Source organism: Manis javanica, chromosome 4 (genome assembly GCF_040802235.1).
Source record: "Manis javanica isolate MJ-LG chromosome 4, MJ_LKY, whole genome shotgun sequence".
Taxonomy (NCBI): Eukaryota; Metazoa; Chordata; class Mammalia; order Pholidota; family Manidae; genus Manis; species Manis javanica.
In genome coordinates, this window is record NC_133159.1 from 180,077,416 (window position 1) to 180,089,586 (window position 12,171).

Below are 12,171 nucleotides of genomic sequence, written 5' to 3' on the forward strand. Positions count from 1 at the left end.
CCCAACTGCCCCCTTTCCTCACGTATAAACCAGCGAACTCTTAGTTCAGGATGTCACGTTCCTGGGCCCCCCCGTTCTCAGGGGCCCGCATTTTCAGGTCGCATCAGCGACAAAATCCACAAAACCAGAGAGCGCGCTGGGGGCCTTGGGGAGACCCTGCCCCCCCCCCCACTTTGCTGGTGGACACCCTCAGTGAACCATACTTGGGCATGCGCCCCCCACCCACCCCCGGGAATATATTTTTGTTTGTTTTGGAATTATATTCATGTGCTGTAGTATTAATACATACTTTATGAAACATACAAAACAATGTCTACCCGGATGACAAAGATGAAACAGCGGCATCTAAATTTTTAAAAATCTAATTCGTTAGGGGTACAAGGAATTTTGCAATGAAATGACCTTTCTTGTAACAAAAAAAAATTGCTTGAACACTTCCTGATTTGGAGGTCTGGTATTGTTTTTTAGGCATTAATTATTATTCTTTTAATTCAAGGTTTTAAAAAGATGGAGAAATAATTAACATAGTATAACATTGTGTGAGTTTAAGGGGTACAATGTGATCATTTGAATCACATATACATGGGGAAATGATTCCCTCAATAAGGTTAGTTAACACATCCATCACTCACATCATTATAATTTTTTTCGTTATGATAACAACATGTAAGGTCTACTCTCAGCAACTTTCAGTCACAGGACGCAATATTGTCTGTGGTCACAATGCTGTACACTACATCCACAGGACTGTTCGTCTTATAACTGGAACTTTGTGCCCTTTGACCAACATCTCCTTTCCCCCACCCCAAACCCTGGCAACCACCATTCTACTCTCTGATTCTATGAGTTTGGCTTTTTTAGATTCCACATATGACTGAGGTCATACAGTATTTGTTTTTCTCTGTCTCACTTATTCCACTTAGTATAATGCTCCCTAGATTCATCCATGCTGCCACAAATGGCAGGATTTCTCTGTGTTTCATGATTGAGTAATATTCCATTTGCATGTGTGTGTGTGTGTGTGTGTGTGTGTGTGTGTGTGTGTGTGTGTGTGTGTGTGTGTGTGTGTGTATCCTTGCCAACGTTTGTTTTCTCTGGTCTTTTTGAGAATAGCCATTCTAACAGGTGTAAGGTGATGTCTAATTGTGGCTTTGATCTGCCTTTCCTTGATGATTAGTAATGTTGAGCACATTTTCATATTCTTGTTGTCCATTTGCGTGGCTTCTTTGGAAAAATGTCCATTTAGATCCTTTGCCCATATTTTACTTGGAATTTTTTTCTATTGAGTTGTATGAGTTCTTTGTATGTGTTGGATATTAACCCATTTAATTAAACCAGATACATGGTTTCAAAATATTTTCTCCCATTCCATAAGCTGTCTTTCATTTTGTTGATTGTTTCTTTTGCTGTATAGAGCTTTTTAGTTAAATGTAATCCTCTGTTGATTTTCGCTTTTGCTGCTTATGTTTTTGCTTTCATATCCAAAAATTATTGCCAAGATCAAAGCCAAGAAGCCTTTTCCCTCTGTATTTTTTCCAGAAGTTTTACAGATTCAGATTTAGGACTTATGTTTGAGTCCCTAATACATTTTGAGTTACTTTTTGTGAGTGGTGTAAGATGGGGGTCTAATTTAATTCTTTTGCATGTGAATATACAGTTTCCCCAGCACCATTTATTGAAGAGACTATCCTTTCCCCATGAGTATTCTTGGCTCCCTTGTCAAATACTAGGTGATCATATATGCATTTATATGGGTTTATTTTTGGGCCCTCAATTCTGTCCCGCTGGTTTATGGGACTGTTTTTATGCCAGTACCACACTATTTTGATTAGTATAGCTTTGAAATATAGTTTGACATCAGGACATGTGATGCCTCCAGATTTTTTCTTTCTCAAGATTGTTCTGGCTATTTGGGGTCTTTAGTGGTTCCTTACAAATTTGGGGACTTTTTGTTCTGTAAAAAATGCCACTGGAATATTTAGAGATTGCATTGAATCTATAGATATAGATTTGGGCATTATGAATATTTTAGCAATATTAACTCTTCTTATCCATGCACATGGAGTATCATCATGCTTACTTGTATCTTCTTCAAGGTCTTTTATCAAAGTTATATCGTTTCTGGTGTGTGGGTATTTTACCTCCTTGGGTAGATTTATTCCTAAGTATTTTATTGTTTTTGACGCTGTCGAGAATGAGATGGTTTCCTTTCTGTGTCAGATGTTCCATTGTTAGTGTGTAGAAACACAAGTGATTTTTGTTGTTGATTTTGTATCCTGAAACTTTACTGAACTTGTTTATTAGTTCTAACCATTTTTGGTGGTATCCTCAGGATTTTCCACATATAAGATCATGTCATGTGTAAACAGAGACAATTTTACTTTACCGCTTCATTTCTCATTTGAATGCCTTTTCTTTTTCTCGCCTGGTTGTTCTGACTAGGACTTCCAGTACCATACTGTATGGGAGACGTGAGAGTGGACAACCTTGTCTTGTTCCTGATCTGAGAGAAAATGGTTTCAACCTTTCGTCACAGAGTAGGATTTTAGCTATGGGCTTGTCATATATGGCCTTTGTTATGTGGAGGTATGTTTCCCTCTATACCCACTTGATAGAGGGTTTTTATCACAAAAGGATGTTTTAATTCAGGTTTTGAGATATAAATTATAGGTAGTAAAACTCTCCCTTCCAGGTACACACTTTGATGAGTTTTGACATATGTATACAGCCACTATTTGTTATTTATATAATGTTATTATTTCTCTTGGGTAAATATCTGAGTTGGGTTACTGGATCATACCAAATGTAAATGTTTAACTTTTTAAGAAACTACCAGATTGTTTTCCGAAGTGTTGTTTCCATTAGCAATATATGAATTTCCTCCTCACAAGGAGTCGGTATGGTCAGGCTTTTAAATTTTATCCATTCTAGTAGGTGTGTATGATACCTCATTGCAGTTTTAATTTGCATTTCCCCAATGGGTATGTTGAGCATCTTTTCATGTGTTTAATTGCCATCTGTATCTCTCCTTTGGTGAAGTGTCAGTTCAAATCCTTTGTTCATTTTTTAAATTAGGTTGTTTTCCTACCGAATTTTGAGGGCTCTTTGTCTTTTCTAGTTATAGATTCTTTAGCAGATATGTGATTTTCAAATATTTTATCCTCATCTGTAGGTTGATTTCTCATTCTCTTAACAGTTTCAAACACCAGAAGTTCATAATTTTGATAAAGTTCAATCCATTAATTTTCCAAGTATGGATTGTGATTTTGATGTATCTATAAAATCTTGGTCTCACCCAAGGATACAAAAATTTTCTTTGATATTTTCTTTCAGGAGTTTTAGAGTGTTAGATTTTAGGTTTAGGTCTATTGTCCACTTTGAGTTAATTTCAAAATGGGAGATATAGTGGAGGCTTATACTTTTGCATATGGATGTCCAGTTGTTCCAGCACCATTGGTGGGGAAGACTAGATTTGCTCTATTGAGTTGCCTTCTACCTTTATTGTAAATAAACTGATCATAGTTACATGTGTCTATTTCTATAACTTCTGTTCTCTTCCACCAACTGATTTGTCTGTCTTTATGCCAATACTACACTGCCTTGATTACTGTGACTTTATAATAAGTCTTAAAATCAGGTATGGTTAGCCCTCCAAATTAGTTCATTCTCACACTTATTTTTGTGATTTTAGGTCCTTTATATTTCCTTAACAATTTTAGAATCAGATTGTCAATTTCTATTTTTTTTAAAGCTTCTGATGTATTAAGACTATATTGAATCTAGATCAATATGGGGAGAATTGGCACGTTTACAATCTCGAGTCTTCTGATCCATGAACATGGTATATGTCTCCATTTATATATGTCTTTTAAAATTCCTCTCAGTAAGTTTTTGCAGCTTTTTGTCAGCAAATTGCTACCCAGAAGATATGTAAACACATACACACACACACACACACACACACACACACACACACACATCTGCTTCTGTAATGCAAAGAATGTTTTAACAAGGAATGAGAAAATAACCACTTTTGAAAGAAATCCTTCCTATAAACCCTATTATTCTGAAAACAGATATTAAAAATTATCTCCCAGGTTATGTTAATTTTGTTGCCAAATATAATTCTTCCACCTGTTAAAAATTCTTGTATTTGTTCACTTCAAACAATCTTTGTACTTCTTTAGAAATCCTCATGGGGGCTTTTCTAGTGGTATTTTAACCGATCTGTTAAACATTTTAAAATACAACATCTTCTTCCCATTAGTTTATCAGAAAACTTGACCAACATGAGGGGAGATGGAAATTTATGAGCCAAGTTTTTTAAAAATTACATAATTGGTAGGTGACACTGAGCAATTAGTATCATGATTTAATAAGCAGGGTCAGTGAAGTAACTCAGCCGTCTGGATCCGTAGGAGTTAGTTAAGCGCTGATGTGACCGTGTCATACACAACTGGAAAGTTCTTTTGCTTAATGACAATGGCTTCTGTCAGTGGGTACTCAGACAAAATAGAGTCTGAGTGGGGAGAGTTAGCCCTGCACAACCTCACGCATCCAGAAGCAAGGCTCAGACCAGACTCCACCACACAGAATGACATTCAGTAGACGAATTTTAGTCAGCAGAGCAGGCACTAACCCATTCACTGAGCCTACGAGCAGGACTGACATCCCAGCTCTGACTGGGTGCTCTGAGGATGCCCCTGGCACAGACAGGGCAGGCCCTGCCGCCTCTGGCTAGTGACGTGGTCAGAAGTCCTCCTGCACCCATGGCTGGACGCAGGGCCTGTTAGGGTTCACAGCTGCCTTTCCTGAGGGCAGAATGGACAGGTAGACTCTCCATGTGGGAGTGAGGAATGTCTCTGAATTTTGACTGACTCACATACCTGTCATGGTCATTATCAGGTTTCCAACTCTGGAAATTAAAAATAATTATTTTCAACACTCTCATAGATACACATTGGTGAAGTGCCAGCTGTGGACTGGATAACAGGGAATGGAAGGATATGTGGTTGCCACCTCTAGATGGCGGCCCTTTCTGATAAGATGCCAGCTGACCCACCAGGACTGTGCATTCCATTTAGGACAGCAAGTTAGCCAACAACTCCTAGGCTAACACTTCAACTCTCCGACGTATAGATGCCGGCACACCGAGGGGGTCGGAGTATCTTCCAGTAAACTGCAGACATTGCAATAGACACATGTATTTCTGTATAGTTACCTGCATAAGTAAAGCCAAGTAGCTAACATATTGTAATTTTACAGCAACCACTAAAAGACAACAGGAACAGCCACTGTCTTACCAGCTCAGGCTGCTATAAAAATGCCACAGACTGGGTGGCTTAAAGAAAAGACATTTACTTCTCACAGCTCTGGAGGCTGGGCAGTCCAAGGTCAAGGTGCCGGTGGATTTGTTTCTTGGTGAGGTCACACCTCCTGGTTGCAGACAGCTGACTTCTGACTGTGCCCTTACAGGGCAGAGCAAGCAAGCAGGAGGGGAGCTCTGATATCTCTTCCTAAAAGGGCACTTATCCCAGCCTGAGGCCCCACCCTCATGACCTCTTCTGAACCGAATCACCGCCCAAAGATCCACCCCCAACACCAGCACAGAGGGGCATGCATTTTGAGGGGACACAGTTCAGTCCACAGGAGCCAAGCCAGTAAGACAACCACGGAGGTAAAATGAAACACTTCAACTAAAAGAAAGTAGGAAAATAGAGAAAAGAGAAGAAGAAGACAGATGGGGCAAGTGAGAACAGAGAGCAAGTGGTAGGTTTGAATCCGGTCACATCAGCCAGTCCACTGACGTCCCCTCCCAGCCAGGCCAGAGCAGAGAGCTCAGGGGGGTGAAGGGGGAGGGCGGGTGCGGAGAGATGGGAAGGGAATAGGCGGGGAGAAGGCTTTTAATGGATAGAGGTCAAAGTTATAATTTAGACCTCTGGGCCTCTGAAACCTGAAAATGAGACATTTATAACACTAAAAAGTAACCTATACAGCTTTGGAATCTGCCCAAGGTAATATACAGCTTTAATGAAACAGGGAGTGAATGCGGACGGCACCAAGGTGTGTGGGGGTCAGGTGGAGATTTCAACCTCCCTACAAGCCTTTGTGCTGACAGACGCCCCCACCTATTTCTGACTCCCAGTGAGGAAAGGAGCCAAGTGTTGGTGAGCTCAGACCTGCACACAGGTTATAGTCTCCCCTACAAGGCAAACGGAAATTATCAGCAAAGAGCAAAGCGGAGCTCATGCAGTTTATATCTCTGGATTTGCAAAACAAATGACACGTTAGGTCTAAAAGATGGGCTGATTAACTGCTACCCACATTCCCCACTGTTTCTTCAACACACGCATGGGTGGCCTACTGCTTGTGAGGTCCTGTGTGGGGCCGCTGGGACTTGTTGCCAAGACCCGCGGTGTGTTTATACAGGGCAAGGATGTGCTGCTAAGGGTGGAGAGACCACAGCTCGTGCTTCTCGGTGTGGGTCTGCACTTCCTGCCTGCACTCTCTCCGCGCAGGCGTCCTGCAGGCTGGGGCTGACAGCCTCTTCCAAGGCAGATGAAACGCCTGGACAGAGGAGCCCGTGTCCTCTGATGGGGCCCGAGTCTGTCCAGAGGAGCCAGAGGGCATGAGTGCTGCCCAGTCCCAGCCCCAAGCTCCCGGCCTCCGAGCTAAACGGCTGGAGGACTGTGAGTGGCTGGGGGCGAGGGCTCCTGGGGCTCAGTTTGGCCCCCCCACAGAGAGGACTGGGGCAGGCCTCGTCTGTAGCCCCTTGGGAAATGACCACAACACAGCTCTCCAGAGCGTAAAGCTGCCTGGGACCCAGGCCTGTGCGTCCACTTCCAGAAGCACAGTGAACCTATAGCACGCTGCCCACCAGAGCGGTGCAGAATTCGGGGAAGCTGGCTTTCGGAGAACTTACTCAATTAGCATGGGAGACTGAACGTACAGACTGACCAAGGCGTGGCCATTTATGATAATAAATCCTGACCATAGCCCCTGCATCAGTTGGGCCAGAGCAGTCAGGACGTGGTCAGTGACCACACGCTGCCCTCATTTTTGTCCTGCCTTCACCTCAGGGCCAACCGGGAAGAAACAAATGTGCCCCTCACCAACTGCAAAGGATGCCCGGCTCTCCAATCAGCCCGCCGCCAGCAGCCTCCCTCAGGGGCGCACCTGCGGTCTTCCCTCTGTCCCACTGCAAGCTTTCCTGCTCTGGCAGCTCCGGCTCGGCTCCGGGTAAACAGCCAGCTCTTCCTTGGCCAGGTGTCTTCGTTCATTCCACAAACGGATGGGGTGGCCAGGGAGAGAGGCCGACCTCAGATGGGCCGGGGCTTCACCCGCTATGGTTCTTGGGCTCTGTGCCCCCTTCCTCAGCCAAGGGAACCCAGACAGTGGTTTTTCACCCTAATGTGCTGGTCTCAGGCTGCCACTGGAGAAATGGTGGGTGGCTTTCAATATGTTTCTGTTTTGGTCCCTGGGTGTGGGGAGCCTACCTGGGGTGCTGGCTTGTCCTAGGCACCCATCTCTGAGTGGCTGAGCTGGGGCTTCCCGGGTACTGCAGGAACAGCACCCTAAGTGTTCTGGCTGCTCCTTCCACCCAGGACAGCTTCCCCCAACTTTCCCAGAGGGATGTGGGGTGCATCTGAGGGGGCTGCAGTGGGTAGGAGCCCAGACATGGAACCACATCACCAGGGTTTGTGACACCAACTTGCCTACAACCTAGGCCAGCCAACCTCTCAACACCTCATTTTGAAAGGGGGGTGGCTGTGAGGATTGAGTTAATATTTGTGGGCTTGGGAGCAGTCCTTGTGTGTATAATGGGTGCCAAAGACACCTACCCATTGTTATCTCCTGTCTCCATTTTACATACTGCCAAGTGGAACAATAAACTCACATGTTCTCATGCTATTCTTTTTATCACCCTAAAAGCTAAAAAAATACTACAAGATCCCTAATCCCACAGCGGCTTTTAGACATCCTTGACACCGTTTCCAACCTTTTGTGCACATTCCTTAATTTTGTTCTTTTCCTTCATACTTGACCACCCAGTTCACGGGGTAATGCCAATGAGCACATATCATTGCTTAAGAATTGCTAATCGCAACAGGATTAATGATCCCCCGGTTACCTGCTCCTCGTTAAGGCCTATGGGACTCACCTGCCTCTTCCCGGGCCACCTCCTGCTGGGCTGACTCTGGAACTGCTCCAGCCAGAAGCTGCCTCCTACCAAGCAAAATGGGCAGCTGGTTCTAGCTTCTCAGGGCGGCTTTTCTGTTCCCTTTCGTTTTTCCTCTTCTTCTCGCTGCTCCTGTCTTTGTTCAGGAAGTCCTCAGGGCTCGCCTGTGCTCCTAACTTCGCGAATGCAGAGGGGTTTCCCGGACCCCAGGGTTGACCTGCCCTACAGTCTTCCTGCGAGTCGGCGTCGACCTCAGTTCCCATCCTGGGCACCTTTTTTATTTGTTTGCTAATAAGAATGTTCCTGTTAAAATACAAATGTGTTCACTGTTGGGGAAACCATGAACACCTTTCTAGATCAATATACATCATTAGTTTTTATCCCTGACACCCCCTTTTAAACTTGCGAGACCCCACCCAAGAAGGAAAAAACACAACCAACTCAGCACCCTCACCCTGCAATGCTGCTTTATTTTCCCACGGAACATATCAGCTAACGTGCTGTTTCATTTACTTATTTATTGTCTATCTCCCTCCATTAAAGTAAAGTTCCATGAGCTAAAACAGTGCCTGGCACCTAGGAAGTGTTCAATAAATATTCACAAACAAGTGGGCTAATCGTCTGGCACACCTGGTCCATGCTAGGGAACAGGCTGAGAGTCGATTGTTGTGGGCCCAGAGCGAGCTCAGAGCATTCAGACACTCTGACAACACCTTGACCTTCCCATGGCATCTAAAGTGCACGGGTATTTTACTGATAGTTCATTTTTATTGTACTTCTAAAAGTATTGGTCCTATAATGGATTGGATATTAAAAAGAAAACAAAACAAAAGAACAGGTTGTTTGCCACAGATAGTTTCTCTGAGAATCATCAGGCTAGCAAACAAAAGATGTCTGTGAAAAGGCCTGGGATGCAGGAAAAGTACGTTTCTAAGATATAAGTTTAAGCCAAGTATAAACCCAGAGTGTGGGGTGCTGTGTGCATAGCCACCAGAGAGGATTCAGCCACAGCCGAGTCCTGAAGCAATCGGGGCCAGGGGCGGAGGGCGTCCAGACCTGCAGCCATCTGCCCCAGCTGCCTGTCCCCATATCCACTTGCCATGTCACCACACTGTCCAGCAGAAAGGGTGTAGGTGGCTGCCCAGCTGCTGGCCACGAGACCTCCTGCCCTTTCTGGATGAGGTGTCCCCACTGTCCCACGGCTTCAAAGTCATGGGTGCTGACCCTGAGATGGGCACTCAATGCAGCTACACCATATGTCTTGAACTTGAGGGCTAAGAAAGAGCTGAGCAACTCTTTCCTGGGGCTGAAATCGTTACACGGAAGGGTCAGGAGCTGTGGACTTGTTCTGCTGAGAGAAGGAGAGCAGAGAAGCAGGTATGCAGAGAAGGAGGCAAAATGGAGACAACCCCAACAGCATTCCAGAATGTTCCAAGTGTCCCAAGACCCATCTACCCTGAGTCTTTGATCCTATGAAAAAAGTCCCCATCCATTAGGCTTGAATAGCATGAGTTGGGTTTCTGTAGCTTACAGTCCAAGGAGATGGGCCTGCCCAAAGGGGACAAACACATGCCCAGGAGTTGAAGCCACATCCTTACATGGGTTTGACAATTTGGGGTTTCTTTCCCCATCCTGGGTCTTTGCTGGCCAGGGCCTGATGGTCAGTGCCTCCGGAGCTTAGACTGGAAGGAGCTGCAGTAAGTCCTGACAGTGTGTTTAGGGACTGGGTCCAAATTCCTGTCTGTTAATAAGTCTGTAGCAAAATGATGAGGTCTGTCATTTCTGTGGCAAAACTGACATTGTTCAGCAAAGTGGAGTTTTGAGGACCGGCCGATATAAAGGGGCTCCTTCTGCAGAGACAGAGTGCAGGGGTCAGCACCATGTGTCTGTTGGGGTGGGAGGCTATGGCCTCCTCTTATTCATTCAGACACTAACCTAGGTGTTCCTGGGAAGGTATTTTGAAGATGTGATAAAAGTCCATAGCTAGTTGTCTTTAAGTAAGGGAGTGTATCCCAGATAACCTGGGTGGGCCTCATCCAATCAGCTGAAAGATCTTAAGATCAGAGCTGAAGTTTCCCTGAGGAAGAAAGAATTCCATCTGTGGCCGGAAGTTCTCGCCAGTGCGGAGGACTCAGTCCGCCGGTCCCATCTGCCAGCCCTAGCATTTCAGACCTGCCTACCCAACCCTAAAATCACGTAAGCCAGTTCCTTGCAATAAATCTACGCACACACACTTCCTCCTGGCTCCGCTTCTTGGGCTGAACCCTGATTGATACACAGTGTATCAGTAACAAGGGCCAAGTTTTGGTGTAGTCAGACCAGGTGTACCAGACGATTAGCCCACTTGTTTGTGAATATTTATTGAACACTTCCTGGGTGCCAGGCACTGTTTTAGCTCATGGAACTTTACTTTAATATAGCATTGTAGCCATACCAGGCAATCATGAGAGCCTTGAACTCCCATGTATCCAAGTACAGCCATCAGCAGAACTCCTGCACTGTGGGGGAAGCAGCTGAGATTCGTATTTACTTAGGCCTCAGCAGCTCAGTGGGGTCACGTGTCTGTGTCTGGAGCACGCCCTCTGCCAGTCCACAGCAGCTGGTATCAGACTCCGGAGCCTGGCAAAGCTGATACCGTGGCTATCCCTGCACCGCTGTGCAGGCCGCAGACCCGCCACATGACGTGAGGCTACTCCTCACCCAGTCAGTGAAAAGAGATTCCACAAGAAACAGCAAAGGAATCCATGAGCTCTCTGACCCGGAAGAGAAGACTCGGGGCCCCCAGCCTGGCACCACGGGAACAGGACTGCGGGCACGCCGTCGACAAGCTCGGGGAGTGCCCCCCACAGCTTAGCTCAGCCACCGTGGGAGGCACCCTTCACTCTGTGCCCCAGTTTCCTCATTTATGTGATAAACTGGCTGGTTGATTTCTGAGACCCTCCCTCCTCTGGCATCCTGGGGTTCAGTCCACGAGACACCAAACTCAACACCCCCGAACAGCTGCCCGGTCCAGGTGCCCGCACTTGTGTTTGGTGAGCCTCATTCCTGTGGTGCCCCGTCCTGTTCTGGAATCCCCAAACAAGCTTTGAGAACCTTTGAATTTCTTAAATGACGTGCAAGGCCTCACCGGCCGCTGGTCGCACGGTGGGGCCCGCAGCAGTGCGCCTCAGGGACCCAGCTCGCCAGGGCCGGGATTTGGGCTCGGTCCCAGGGCTGCGCTCCCGCTCATGTGCCCGCTCCCCCTGGGTCTTTCTCTCTAGTGCACAGACATTTGATTTTGGCCTCAGTACCTGCCCCTTTACTCTGTCTTTGCCGAGGAAACAGTGGGAAATGGCTGCCCCATCAGAGGGCTTGGAAAAAAAGCTGCTGCCCTCAGGAATGTTCCTCACATGGAGACGTTACCTGGCATGGGAAACAGCTGTGGAAAAGCCACCACAGCGCTCCGCCAGGACGCGAGATGCCAGTAGGTCAGGGACCCACTCACCCGAGTGGAAGGTGCCTGGCGCTCTCCTCTTCACCCCAACCTTTCATTAGCTTGAGAATCTGCTTCTGCTCCTCTTAAGTAATTTATGAAAACAGCCACAACCCTTGAAGGTTTGATGACTCAAGTTACCCTAGGGAACGTTAAAATGGACAAAGCTGTCTCTTTGCTTTGAATGTGCACAGATATTTGACATGAGCCGTGAAACACAGAGGAAGCCTCTGGCTTCCCAAACCTAAGGCTGAGGCCCGGGGAGGGAGCCCCCGCCCGCCCCCGCCCGCCCCCGAGCACTCGCCACTCTTCCCATGCGGAAGAAGCTGTAAATGATGAAAACCAAATGCCCTGGGACCTCTTGGAAATCAAAACAATGACAAAACAGGGGGAGCAGAACTTTCCTGCACAAAAGGTGCTGCACTTTGTCACGGAGCCTGGAGACGTTTCCTGGTTTATGTTTAGGCATGTGAGTTATTTTCAGGGGCAGGGGCACAGGTGTTTATGAAGCTGGAGAGGA